This window comes from Cydia amplana, chromosome 26 (assembly GCF_948474715.1).
Source record: "Cydia amplana chromosome 26, ilCydAmpl1.1, whole genome shotgun sequence".
Classification (NCBI taxonomy): domain Eukaryota; kingdom Metazoa; phylum Arthropoda; class Insecta; order Lepidoptera; family Tortricidae; genus Cydia; species Cydia amplana.
The window spans coordinates 2,158,837-2,173,514 of record NC_086094.1 but is presented as its reverse complement, the minus strand read 5'-3'; the positions used below and the strand labels follow the sequence as shown (position 1 = coordinate 2,173,514).

Sequence of the window (14,678 nt, the reverse complement as noted above, 5' to 3'; positions counted from 1 at the left end):
GTACTTATTATAATGCTACTTATTTAAGAGCCCATCAACGTGCACACGCCACTGTTAAATAATCGTGATTATTTAAATTTAACGAAACATATTTAAAAAAGGGGGCCGCTACGTACTGTATCTTGTAAGTGTACCTTACCAGTACCTTTTGAATACATCAAACTAGTTTCATTGTCTGGATATTCATTAATCTATGCGTCCAAAGTTAAAAAAACGGCCGTTTTTGTTTTGAGTTTATACTTTAGCTGTTGTCACTAATTCCACGCAGACGAAGTCGCGGGCAAAAGCTAGTATATTGTATAAGGGCTTGTTCACAAATCACGCGAGGTTTTTTAGGCTAGTTTTTAGGGTTCCGTAGCCAAATGGCAAAAAACGGAACCCTTATAGATTCGTCATGTCTGTCTGTCTGTCTGTCCGTCTGTCCGTCTGTCTGTCCGTCCGTATGTCACAGCCACTTTTCTCCGAAACTATAAGAACTATACTGTTGAAACTTGGTAAGTAGATGTATTCTGTGAACCGCATTAAGATTTTCACACAAAAATAGAAAAAAAACAATAAATTTTTGGGGTTCCCCATACTTCGAACTGAAACTCAATTTATTTTTTTCATCAAACCCATACGTGTGGGGTATCTATGGATAGGTCTTCAAAAATGATATTGAGGTTTCTAATATCATTTTTTTCTAAACTGAATACTTTGCGCGAGAGACACTTCCAAAGTGGTAAAATGTGTGTCCCCCCCCCCCCTGTAACTTCTAAAATAAGAGAATGATAAAACTAAAAAAAATATATGATGTACAATTATTACCATGCAAACTTCCACCGAAAATTGGTTTGAACGAGATCTAGTATACTTGGTCAACCAGATCTTGACAGTAGAAAAAGGCGGCAAATTTGAAAAATGTGTTATGGTTTACAATTATGGGCAATGGCAGCTGAATGGCAACGTGCCTTTATCCTACAAAAGCGAGCTGTACGGATTATCTCGTTTGTTCCACCTCGTACCCCAGCACATGATTTATTCAAGATGAACAATATTCTTACACTGCCTTCTCAGTTCATTTATGATGTAGCAAAACATGTTAATGAAAATCTAGACACATTCCCGTGCAAAAAGACCACTCGCACAAGACAGGGATCGAAAAATCAACTCCGCACTGAACCTATTAGATTGACCAAGTCATCTAAAATTATGTCACATGTAGGACCTAAAGTATACAACAAGCTCCCAGCGGTGATAAAGAATGCGGGTAGTACACAAATATTTTTAAAAAAATTAAGAAAATGGCTATTGGACTACTCTTTTTACGATGTTAAAGATTTTTTTGACCTACCGAATAATTTGTAAATGTAATTTATTAATAATAATGTAATGTATCTAATTTCATTGAATAACTGACATTGTAATTGTACCTATCTTGATATCTTAATTAAGCTGATTACTTAATTAATTTGAATATTATATAACAACGAAACCTAATACCTAAATAAATTGACATGTAATATTTAAAATATTATAAATAAATGACTATGACTATGACTATGACTATACGTAATAGATACGAAAACAATTCGATTATACGAATTTCGTATCCAATTCTACGATCTGACAGCCCTGCTAGGTTGTCAAGTTCATTTTGATCCCTTAATTGTAACACAAAAGCCCTTTTCAAATAGATGATGTGAAAATATAAATATATCAAATATTATTTATAATAGTTATTTGTACAACAAGAGATCAAAGTTTGATATTTCTTCGAGTGCTTATTTTGAGTCCCGTGCAAGCGAAAGATTCTATACTAGATTCACGAGCGTAGCGAGTGTATCTAATTTAGAATCTTGAGCGTATTAAGGGACTCAAAAGCGCACGAGATGTAAATAACTTTCATCTCGTGTAGTTCACAAAACTTTTCACCTCAGCAGTGAGAACATATTAGAGAACCCGAAAAATGTATTCATTCTTCATCACTTACCTCTATTCACTCATGTTTTCTTAAGATATACCAACAATTAAGTTTTCACCTCAGCAGCTCAAACAAGGGTACTTTGCTACTTAAAAACAGTGAGCAAAATCGCGTTTTGCTCACTGAGTGAGCAAAATCGCATTTAGCTCATTTTGTCTCACTCAGTGAGCAAAATCGCATTTTGCTCACTGTTTTTAAGTAGCAAAGTACCCTTATTCGAGCTGCTGAGGTGAAAAGTATTAATCCCTGTAGTAGGATTATAAACGCTATCTACTCGTGTTGCAAAACCACACCGTGTTTACTGTTGACATATTTATGCAATATGTTTTTCAGTTTAATCAATCAATCTAAACATATCTATCGGATGATGTAAACATATATTAACAAACTGATATCTACATAAGCAGTTTAACCTATATATTTCATTCCTCAACATTACGAAATTGTAATCCGTATCTTATTTGCCAAATGTTACTTCACAGTTTGAGTCAAGAAAACAAGACTAAAGTGGAGTCCAGACGAGACAATTTTTCGCCAATCTGATGAAATTGTCCGATCGAATTAGGCCGTGCGGACGCAAAAGCCAATTTGATTCCCCGATCAAACCAGCAGGTGCGGACAGAAAAATGCCAATTTTCGTAGTTAGTATCTACGAGGGGCGTTCAAAATATTCTCGGTATTGATATCTTACGAACTCTTCTAAAATTTCTTTCGTTACTGGCCGCTAAGGTTTATTCATTGACATTAAAAAAAAGTATAATTCGAACCGAGATGGTCTTTTGTTTTTCTGCAATTGCTGAACAAACATGAACATCATGTGCGAATTGACAATGTTAACTAAATTAGAACATCGATGCGTGATAAAATTCTCGACAAAACAGGGTAAAAATCAAAAAACCATAAAAGAGGAAATGGATTGTGTTTACCGTGAGTCTGCTCCTTCTTTATCTACCAGTCAAAAGTGGTCAAGCGAGTTTAAACGCGGAAGGGAGAGTATTGAAGATGACCCTAGACCTGGCCGGCCTGTAGTAGCTACTTCACAAGAAAATATTGATAAAGTGGAAAAACTTATATTGGAAGATGGTCGAGTGAAGGTAAAATCTATAGCACAAGTAACCAATCTCTCTATTGGTACCGTACATGATATTATACATGACCATCTTAATATGTCAAAAGTAAGTGCAAGATGGGTTCCGCGAATGCTGACTCGGCTTCAAAAAGACATGCGTGTAGCTTGTTGTTCCGATTTTATTGACCTGTGCGGTGAAAATCCTGATGAGGTGCTGCAAAGAATAGTTACTGGAGATGAAACCTGGGTTCATCATTATGACCCAGAGAGTAAACAAGAGTCCATGCAGTGGCACATTAAGGGTTCAGCTCATCCCAAGAAGTTCAAGGTCATCCCTTCAGCTGGCAAGGTCATGGCCACGATATTTTGGGATTGTGAAGGAGTATTACTAATCGATTATAAAGAAAAAGGTGTAAATATCACAGGACAGTACTACGCTAACATTCTACGTCAATTAAAGGATGTAATTAAAGAAAAGAGGCGAGGAAAGTTAACCAAAGGTATTCTGCTTCTGCATGACAACGCCCCCGTCCATACTGCTCATATTGCCAAGGCAGCTATTGTTGAATGTGGGTTTAAAACTGTTACCCACCGTATAGTCCGGACTTAGCCCTCAGCGACTTCTTTTTGCTCCCCAATCTTAAAAAGGATCTGCGTGGAAATAAATTTTCTGACGATGAAGCATTGAAGGCGGCAGTGGAGGAGCATTTTTACACGAAAGATAAAAAATATTTTACGAGGGATTAAAAAAAATAATTGATCGATCTTTTAAGTGTATGAACATAGGGGGGGAGTATATTGAAAAATAAAAATATCAAACTTTTCGTACTTGTTTGTTTTCATTCTCATACCGAGAATATTTTGAACACCCCTCGTACTATGGAATGCAAATTGGTGATTAATATTGTGTACTGTGTGGACGCTAGATGAGATTGGCGCCAATTATTTTCCTGATCAAATCGGTCGATTTGCCCAGCTCGTCGGGAGTCTATTGAAATATACAGTAACACAATGGTAACACATTACAAAAATGTATGGTACCTATATCACATGTTTATTACAATGAAAAGGTTTAAAATATACCTCACAATTTATTAGTAGTAGTTAAAATGATAAAACAACAATTTTAATAGCTAGTTACATCGACAAGTCATAAATAAGGAAAATATTTACGTGTATCGTGATATTATTACCGCAATATACTTACCTACATATTGCCTATTACAATACTTGTTTAAGTACCTACAAAGTTGATAATTACCAACTCCATGTTGTTGTGGGTAAAGAATTATGTTCATGAAAATAATTCAGCCTATTTGAAGAAGACCGGCATAAAATTGATTGCAGGGAAGATTTTTCGTATTTGTATATATATAATAACTATTAAATTAAAAAAAAAAAAAAAACAAAAAAAAATTAAATTAAAGATTTCAAAAACCCCCTACGCTATATGCCAACAAAATCTATTTTATGCCAAAAATTCTGAGCTGATAATCTTCAAAATCGTTGCAGACTTACGAGTATCTTGGTCAAACTCTAGATCTGGCTATTGTTTCCCCTCCCCTCTTCGCAGAAAGGAACAAACGCGTATTATTAAGGGCCTACTGCAGCCGCGTCTGGCGCTTCGTAAACCACGCCCGCTAGTTCTTCCCTCCCCGCTAACACGCACACATGGAAACGCTTCGCGCCGCACGTGAAGTTTGTGTGACCTTTTAGCACCATCTAACGTTACAGAAGTTAACTACCATTATACGCGGTCGCTGCGGTCGGCCAGAAACTTAAATTCGGAAAAAATTGAAACAGATGGCGTTGTTACTTGTTCATAATAGCAAACAATAAAATAATTAATTAATAAACCTGAATATTTATTGTTGTTTTGGAAGATGTTAACAGCATAGAAGCAGCAGCGTATATAGCATATAAGTTAAGAGTATTGATAATAAGAAAATAGCACAAGAACAGAAAAGAGATTATTTTTGATAAAATATGATGAAAACAGATTTACTTGATTACGCTCACCTGACTTTGCGGTCACTAAATGCAAATTTCAACCTTATTGTTATGGGGTTACAATACCCCTGGGGTTGCAGGCGTCCATAGTCGTTATTATTATAAATGCTTTGGTTGAAATGCTTTTTAACCCTCGAATTTTTCATAGGTACAGTCACCTGCAATAAAATGTTACTCTTCGACGGCCGCAAAAATATGTGACACGCTCTTATGGCTCTACAAATAAGATCTAACATGATCTACCGCAAAACGGCCTTCGGTGTGTAACATATTATTGCAGCTGACTGTACTCGTATTCATTGTTGTATAGGTAGGTATTAATATCTTTTATCCGATCGATTTGCATTTATTTGAAATAAATCAGTGTTTAGTAATTATATGTTTTATTGAATAAGAGATTATTTAGGTATGTAATGAATACAGGGTGCCTTTTTGAAACACTCATTTTTAGGGTTCCGTAGCCAAATGGCAAAAAACGGAACCCTTATAGATTCGTCATGTCTGTCTGTCTGTCTGTCCGTCTGTCCGTCCGTATGTCACAGCCACTTTTTTCCGAAACTATAAGAACTATACTGTTGAAACTTGGTAAGTAGATGTATTCTGTGAACCGCATTAAGATTTTCACACAAAAATAGAAAAAAAAAATTTTTTTTGGTGGTTCCCCATACTTAGAACTGAAACTCATTTTTTTCATCAAACCCATACGTGTGGGGTATCTATGGATAGGTCTTCAAAAATGATATTGAGGTTTCTAACATCATTTTTTTCTAAACTGAATAGTTTGCGCGAGAGACACTTCCAAAGTGGTAAAATGTGTCCCCCCCCCCACCCCTGTAACTTTTAAAATAAGAGAATGATAAAACTAAAAAAAAATATATGATGTACATTACCATGCAAACTTCCACCGAAAATTGGTTTGAACAAGATCTAGTAAGTAGTTTTTTTTTAATACGTCATAAATCCCCTAAATACGGAACCCTTCATGGGCGAGTCCGACTCGCACTTGGCCGCTTTTTCTGGATAATTTTGAATTTCAATTGTCAGGGGTGCCTACATTATTTTTTAATACATTTTACAACGACAACAAACAAAAGTTCAAATTCGCCGTATTTTTATTACCCGGGTCGATCGCAACAAAATAGAAAATTATGTTTTTCAAATCTAAGCGTTATTGTAATTTATCTCAAATAACCAAAAAGTCAATCTGACTAGAACTTAAAAACGAACTGAATTATTTTAATATGTTGATTTTTCTTGGTGACCCAGGAGAATTTTTTTTTGTATCCCATACAAAAAGAGCGTATCCCAATCGCGTATCGATTTTAGTTTTTACTTATAAGTGTGAAAAATATATTCTACCATATGCGAAGGATGTGTGTTTTTTCATGTTTTATGTGTCTTTTTGTACAATAAAGTGTTTTACTGCTACTAATATATCATTAACGATTAACTAAAAAGGTATTTACATCTAATTTAACTGGTAAATTATTAAAGTCCGCTAAAGTTAATATATACCTATTCAACAAAATATTTGTTAATATGTCCCAAAATCATGGCTCATTTTTTAAGAGCCAACAGGAGCTGAGATTTAAATATTTTAGGTAAATATTACCCATCTCGCTAACGGAAGCGGCTCCTGAAACTAGTGCGATAAGGACAAGGCGAAAAATCCTGCGTAAAAATCTCAAAAATCGAGGTTTCGTACTCGACTGTTTCCTCCTCCAAAACTTAACCAATCGTAACCAAATTTGGAAATCTAAATTATTATAAAATTATCTGTGTCGGACCGTTTTGCTTTTTTGGCTAATTGATATGAGTTTTGAATACCACGCCTCTCATTGCGGCATAGTCAATTAGGCCATTTTGGCCATTTTTGAAGGGCTCTAGCGCCTTAAAAAACAAAAATGACAAAAAAAGCAAAACGGTCCGACACAGATATTGACTATATTAATCTGTGTTGAAAAAATCATTGCTCTGGCTTCAAAACCCACGGAGGAAACAGTCGAGTACGTTTGTATGGAGAAATGACCACTCCTGTTGGCTCTTAAGTCTCCTGACTTACCAAACATATCGCAACGAAGGCAAGGGTACAACGCGGCATCGTGAACCTAATAACGTAAGGTTTCAGTTACTTTTTTAGTCGCCGACCATTTTATCCGGGGTACGAAAAGAGGTATTAGATCTATCCTGGGTCTAATATGTTATAAAAACATAGTTTTTTGAAAAATGTTCGTAGGTAGTACACAAAATTTACATTTTCTTTTAAATGTGATTTGGGTCATCGTTCTCCCTGGTGACTTTTCTGGTGACCCAAGAGACATCAATTTTATTATGACTCAGGAGACTTTTTTTCTATGCACTTTGATTTTTTTGATGCGCTAATTTTGTAATCTAAAATAACTTTAAACTGCTGATATACTTATATCACTTTGCTGATGAGTGGAAGTGGAATTTAAACTTAATTTATTGTTCTCTCCCTTGACATTTTGGCATACATTTTACATGCTGCAGTGCACTCCTAACGTTAATAAAGACATCATTTTTAGAAAAAGCTTTAGGAAAACTCACTCTTGAGCTTAAAACGATTAAGTCCTTATCATATTATGTTAGATTTTTAGTACAGACCCCAAATCAGTGAAAATGTCTCTTAGCCAACTAAATTTGTCCCTGGGAAAAGTACGATATCCCTAAAAATTGTACGTACATTTCGCATTTTTCTGAAGGAACGGAATTCATAAATTGGGTTATTATTATTTTTTCAGATTATTTGATTGCATTGACATATCACCAAGATAGATAGAACATTTAAGTTACCAGAAGAAAAGCATTTGTGTTCTTTTATACAGTGTGGAAAAAGTAGGTTCGATTCCCGGGCGCGACTAAGCGAATTTAAAAAAAAACAACGTGTTGCATTCCGGGAGTGCCGACAGAAGTGAAAACTCAATGACTAGTCCAAAATGTCTGCAGCACTATGTATAATTGACCCATCCTCCTTTCTATTGAAAACTTTTGGTTCCGAAATTGCTGGTCAGTGAGCTTGTTTAAAATTCGAAATTCAAATTTATAGCGTTAATTGTTTAAAATTCGAATAGAAATTGTAAAGTTACCTTGCAGACCTCGCATCTAAATATATTTGGTCATGATATTTTGAGTTTTATTCACCAGTACTAGAGTTCACTTTTATTAGCGATTTCATCAAGATGTAGCTTTATTGAATTATATTTGAGTGATATAAAGTTATAATACTGTGAGATCCTCGTATTTCAGCCCGTACAAGATTATAACCTTTTTCATGTAATGTCATTGAGTTTTTCTTTATTGATTTAAATGCCATCTAAACCTGGTCGCCTTAAGCTGTCTCGAGTTCATCATTTTTTTCCCCACCTCAAAAAGTGCCTAGCGCCGCTAAAGAAGTTTTGACTTCAAAAATCTTTGAATGCAGTTGTTTCTTTAAAAAACAATAATGTTTCATTTAAGTAAAATGAGCAAACTTAAGGTTTTAAGGCACTTTCCCTCCAGGGCCCATAATTTTTTTCCACCCGGTAGTAGACAACTATTATTTTCGACTAAATGAAGTTTTATTAGATAAATCGTTGATCACATGGTTCGTTTCACACATCACATCAAATCGTTTGTCATCACAATCAAAATTTGTCAAAAGTAATGAAATTTATGCCAAAAAAACATAAATAAAACATATAAATTCAACACATTTTTTTAATAAAAATCTTTCTCGATGATATAAAAAAGAACATCGACAAATTATGTTCAAAGAATTAATATCAAAACAGATGTCATAATTAGGATTGGCTACTTTAAGAAAGGGACAGAGAGATTTAATCCTCTCGCTCTGCACGTTTTTCTCATTCCTCCTTGTCAAGCCAAAATAAACTATAAAATGATAGTAACACAGTACATTGTAATATTCACTTTTTCCACGGTATCATGTCATTGTAAATTACTTATGTGAAATTGTAGTGGCGTGCTACTTTCAAACCGGAGGTCACGGGTTCGAACCCCGGCCCGTGCAAGTGAGTTTTTGTAAGTAGGGACCTTTTTTTAGTGGTACTTAAATATAATAACTTTTCGTATTATTGAAATAAAATATTTTATTCAAACAAACTTAATAATATAATAATTAAAACGAATAATATCAATTAGTTTTTAATATTGATTCAATTATTTTAAATTATTTGAGCATGAAACATACTAGATTTATTTTTATCATTACAATAGAAAAAAAGCAAAAATTATATTCTTATAGATATTTTATTTTCAAACAAAAATAAAGCAAAAAGTTACGGTTAGATTCTGATGGCTAAATACCAAACAGCTACCGATACATTTCAATATCTGTCGAAATTTCCTAACCCGTTGTAACTGACAAAGGGTATAGATTTCGACGTAGCATGACGTAGCCTAGCAAACACGCACACATGCGTAACGTATAGGCCTGTAAGAAGGCACCATCATAGGTTTACCTCCGATTCCGTTACTACTCAATGGAGTTACGACTCAACGTTTATTGGATATTTAAATTTTACGTAATTCGGAGCGCTGCGCGAAGTGACATAGGTCTTACCTCTTTGAGGCACGACGGCCATCTAACATTACTGGCATAAAGAATGCATTTATGACTTTGACGCATGACAGAAAGAGAAACCGAACTGCGTAAAATGGGCGTTTGCTGTTGAATTCATAAAATCAAAAATCGATAATAAATCCATCGGTAAAGGATAATAAGTTAATATTTAGTTCTTTGAAAGTTAAGACGAGATGAAAACCTTTGCTGTAAGGTGGGTTGTGCTGGATATGGATGTGTTTTCTAGTTGTACGAAGCTAAAACCGAAAAATGAACACGTAAGTTTGGATTTATTTTCTATCGAGAAAATTTTAAGCATTCGTGTTTCGACTACTACGAAATCTCTTATCATATAGTCAAGAAACATATATCCGAAAATCACTACTGTTTGTTTCCGGGGCTAGCCACTGCCACCTTTCTAAGATCCTGTTATTTTTCGATGCACGGCCTTAACCAGTTTTTGTAAACATTGAACAAGCGATGATTTTCTCCTAGGTATATAAACATTATTACAGATGTAGTGCATAATTGTTTTCGATCGTATTTTCTCGGAAACGTTCGTATCTGATCTGTCATGCTACTTCAGTCAACCTCAGTACTTTTTGTACCAAGACTGACTGAAATAGCAAGACACGTTCGTACGTTTCCGTGAAAATACGATGGAAAATAATTATGCACTACAACTGTACTTATCTACCTAATATCAAGTACGGTAACCGTTAGTTAAGTCGATATAATATACCTATTAGTCGCAAGTTACGTTAATTAGTAATAAGCGTAGGTATTAATAACGATTTATTTACGTAAGCAACTACATAATTAAGTACCTAATAAGCGTTATGAATCGATAAACTTATCAATGCGTATAGGTACATACTTATACACATTAACATTTATTTAAATTTAGCTTATTTAGGTTCAAAGTTTTAAACTAGAAGATAGAAGATATAACTTCTTTAAAAAAAATTCGCATACTAGTTAAAATAATTCAAACTTTGAAATACTTATCTCATTCATATTCTATTCATAAATCAAAAAATTATGCAGATAGGTATTATAACATCCTGAAACACAAACGTATCACTTTCCGCACACTTTTTACAACAACAATGACCCTCTTTCAGAGCATTAGATATCAAAGGATACCTACTCACAGTTAAAGCTCAACATTACAAACTAACTGTGGAACAGAATCCGGTCCACGATACCAGGCTAACAGAACTAGGGTTACAGAGAATCAAAGCGCAAAAACTCGCATCGGGACGAGCATCCTGCTCGCCGTTATAGGCACTGACATGTGCGTAGAATTGTGGCACTTTTTTATTGCACTGACCTGTACGCAGGGTTGGGCAGTATTTCAATTACATGTATTTGAAATACGTATTTGAAATACAAATTAGTATTTTGTATTTGTATTTCAAATACTACCTCAAAAGTATTTTGTATTTGGTATTTCAAATACTGCACTCACATGTATTTAGTATTTTGTATTTCAAATACTTCAAGCTTCAAAATACATTTCTATAAATACATTTTATTAAATTCTATAATCCTAAAATGTCTAATCTCTCGCACAAGCTGTGAGCCGACCGCGAACCTCCGATCCAGCCGAGATACAATTTTCATTGGTTGAATACTGGATCTATATTAGGTCAACTTCTGCGTGGAACTTTTCGTTTAAATCTAGGGGATAGGGTCATTGCAGTAGTTTCCGTCCATGCACTAGTTTTCGACGACTTGACGGATTATCAAATATATATTTCATTTTTAATTTACTACTTTTTGCGAAATCTTCATGTTCCTCGCGTTGTCCCGGCATTTTGCCACGGCTCATGGAAGCCTGGGGTCCGCTTGGAAATTAATCCCAGTAATTGGCGTTGGCACTAGTTTTTACGATAGCGACTGCCATCTGACCTTCCAACCCAGAGGGTAAACTAGGGCCGTAATTGGAATTAGTCCGGTTTCCTCACGATGTTTTCCTTCACCGAAAAGCGACTGGTAAATATCAAATGATATTTCGTACATAGTTCCGAAAAACTCATTGGTTCGAGCCGGGGTTCGAACTCGCGACCTCCGGATTGCAAGTCGCACGCTCTTACCGCTAGGCCACCAGCGCTTCCTTTTTACGAAATATCATTGTTATATGTAGACAGATATATTGCTTAGACGCCTTAGACATAAGGATTGAAATCAGTCCAAATTTGTGCAGGAATGTAGGTATACATTCATATTTCGTCAAGTGGACGTAAACTAGAGCTGGACGAATTTCGTTAACGTTAAAACTAAATGCTAAACATATAAATAAATAAAGGTATATTTTGTAATTGAAATACATTAATTTAAACACTGTAATTTGTATTTTGTATTTCAAATACCCGTCACCAAAGTAGTTTGTATTTTGTATTTCAAATACTTTTAAAAATGTATTTTGTAATTTGTATTTCAAATACGTGGAAGCCAGTATTTTGCCCAACCCTGCCTGTACGTCAGCGTTAATAATCTCTACTCTAATATAGCTGGTCAAACCAATTTGCCAGTAAATAAGAACAAAAAAAATTCTTTCGGGTGCTAGTACTAGCGTAGCGTAAGACAAATATAGTATGGTTCTCTCTGTCTATGTTTGAAATGAGACAGTCCTTTGACAAACTATAGTACTAATAGCTTTGGAAAAATACATAAGTATACAGGATGTATTCGTTAAGTGTTTACATGCGAAGCGATTTCGTTTCCGTAAATGTACCTAACCTCTATACCTGCCCGGTATGTCGAAGTTAAAGGAACACCCTGTAATTATAAAAATACCTGGAAATCTGAGTGAGATATATAACTAGTGTACTTACTAGTGGTGGCTATGTGAGCAGTAGACCTCGCGTTAAGCTTAATGTAAAAGTGAAAAATACTTAGTTCGTCGAGTCATTATCACTGTGACTATAGTTCGTCTTTTTAGCATTAGAAAGAACTTGAAAGAAGATAAGCGATTTTGCCATGTCTTTTAATTGAAAAACACTTTTTAAAAATCAATAACTATTACTTATGAAAGCAGAAGACTATAAAAGATCGTATTAGATTCATAATTGTTACATATTTACGGTAACTTATTTTTAAAATGTGTTTTTCAATTTAAAGACACATCAAGATTGTTTACCAAATTTCTAATGGAAAAAAAAACGAAGTGTGAACTCACAATGGTCTTAACCCCTAGCCTCCCACGAATCAAAACTTGCCAAGGCAAATGCAATTTAAAGATTCAAAATTCAATGGAATGGCAGAACTTTTTATAGGCCTCTAGGAAACTAGAGGTTAAGAGCCATACACCCTATTGATGTTTGTATGCCAATTTTCGTATTTTGAAAACAAGCAACAACGGTTCCACTCCGGGAGTGCCGATAGAAGTGAAAACTCACCTCACTAATATGTTACCGACGCGACGCCCGGTAACACGATACATACGTTTAGCGGAGGTATTCTATTTATTTATTATATATTATTATCATTCTCAAATAAGATCACACTTTTTCATTGACATGTTTATTTACATACTGCCATGACAACGTCAAATTATTTGAACATAGGTAAAGAGTCTTGAAAAGGAGTCCGCAACATAAATTTCAAACAACATTGAGTTTTTCTTTATTGATTTAAATGCCATTAAGAAGAAGAATGCCATTTAGATTATGAGTGGCCACCTTACGGGGCTTACGGTGACGTGATCGCCTTACGCCCCTTACGATCACGTGATCGCCTTACGCTGTCTCGAGTTTATCATTTTTTCCCCACCTCAAAAAGTGCCCAGCGCCGCTAAAGTTTTCACTTCAAAAAAAACTGTACCGACAATAAAAATCTAGGTTCCTATTTAATCATAGAATCTGGTCACAAATTTCACGAGTATCGGTTAGGAATTGGGACCAGTAGAGGAACGAGAACATCCAGACGTACGAAAGCAAAATTCCAGAGTTAAAACGGAGACCTTCGCTAACGCCTCGGTCAATAAATTATATATAACCTAGCGATCCGCCCCGGCTTCGCACGGGTTGACAAGTTGTACATAAACCTTCCTCTTAAATCACTTTAAAAAAACCGCATCGAAATCCGTTACATAGGGATAGACAGACATCGGAAAGCGACTTTGTTTTGCACTATGTGGTGATGATATGTCGAGTAACTACCTACCTGCTATTAATATATGTACAATTAATATTGGTACATTATTGGTACCTACCTACCTAAATGCACTAAGATTGAATAGGTAATCAAGGACCTAAGTGATATGTCCGAGAATTTAGTGATAAGTTTCTCATTTTTTGACGCAAAACAAGCTTCATCATCATCATATCAGCCTCTTATCGGCCACTGCTGAGCAGACCTCTCTTCGAGTACGGCACTGGATAAGTGGCGGCCACTTATCCCGGTCCTGAGCCAAACAAGCTTAATAAACGTTGTATATGCGATTTTGAATTCGAACCATGTTAAAATATCATGCTATGAGTAGCTATATAACAACTACAAATTGAAAAATTACCCTTTCATACCCAGTAGGTACCTACTCTTCCCTACGTTATATTTGTAAATTTTATAATATACAACTAACACTTACCTTACCAGTAAAATTCCAGCATTAGACAAGGAAACGACGACTTTTTATTATTTTTGTACGTAAATAAATACGCGAAACGAATAACAAAATGACGTGCACACTCAAACGCTGACAAATAATGACTGATGAATGAAATGAAACTATTATCACTACATTACTATCTCTACTTTGCGAACTAAAGCCCTTGCTACACGGTCGCCGACAAGCCTTCTAACCGTCTGTCCTTGGTCAGTTTTGGTCAAATTTTGTTGGAAACAACTGTCTACACGGTCCGTCCAGACCAAGGCTACGCGGTCTGAGGGGCTTGTCGACGACCGTGTAGCAAGGGCTTAAGATGGGAAGTTCGGTGGGAAGTTAAATTATCACTATATGTATGGGTGAGTTGCAAAAACGGCAAAAATATATTTTAAGGATATAATTTAAAAAAAGCGGCGTTTTAAGGATATAATTTTTAAAAAAC

The 14,678-nt window shown here is 35.2% G+C and overlaps 1 protein-coding gene across 1 annotated transcript in view; it reads right to left on the bottom strand.

The window, feature by feature from the left end:
* The window catches only part of LOC134660024 (lysosomal alpha-mannosidase-like), a 71,275-nt gene extending 57,029 nt beyond the window's left edge, over nucleotides 1-14,246 (bottom strand). The window contains exon 1 of the mRNA XM_063515723.1: nucleotides 14,224-14,246. The gene's annotated coding sequence lies outside the window, so the exon portion shown is untranslated. The remainder of the gene's footprint in view (nucleotides 1-14,223) is intronic.
* Between the last annotated feature and the right edge of the window lie 432 nt (nucleotides 14,247-14,678).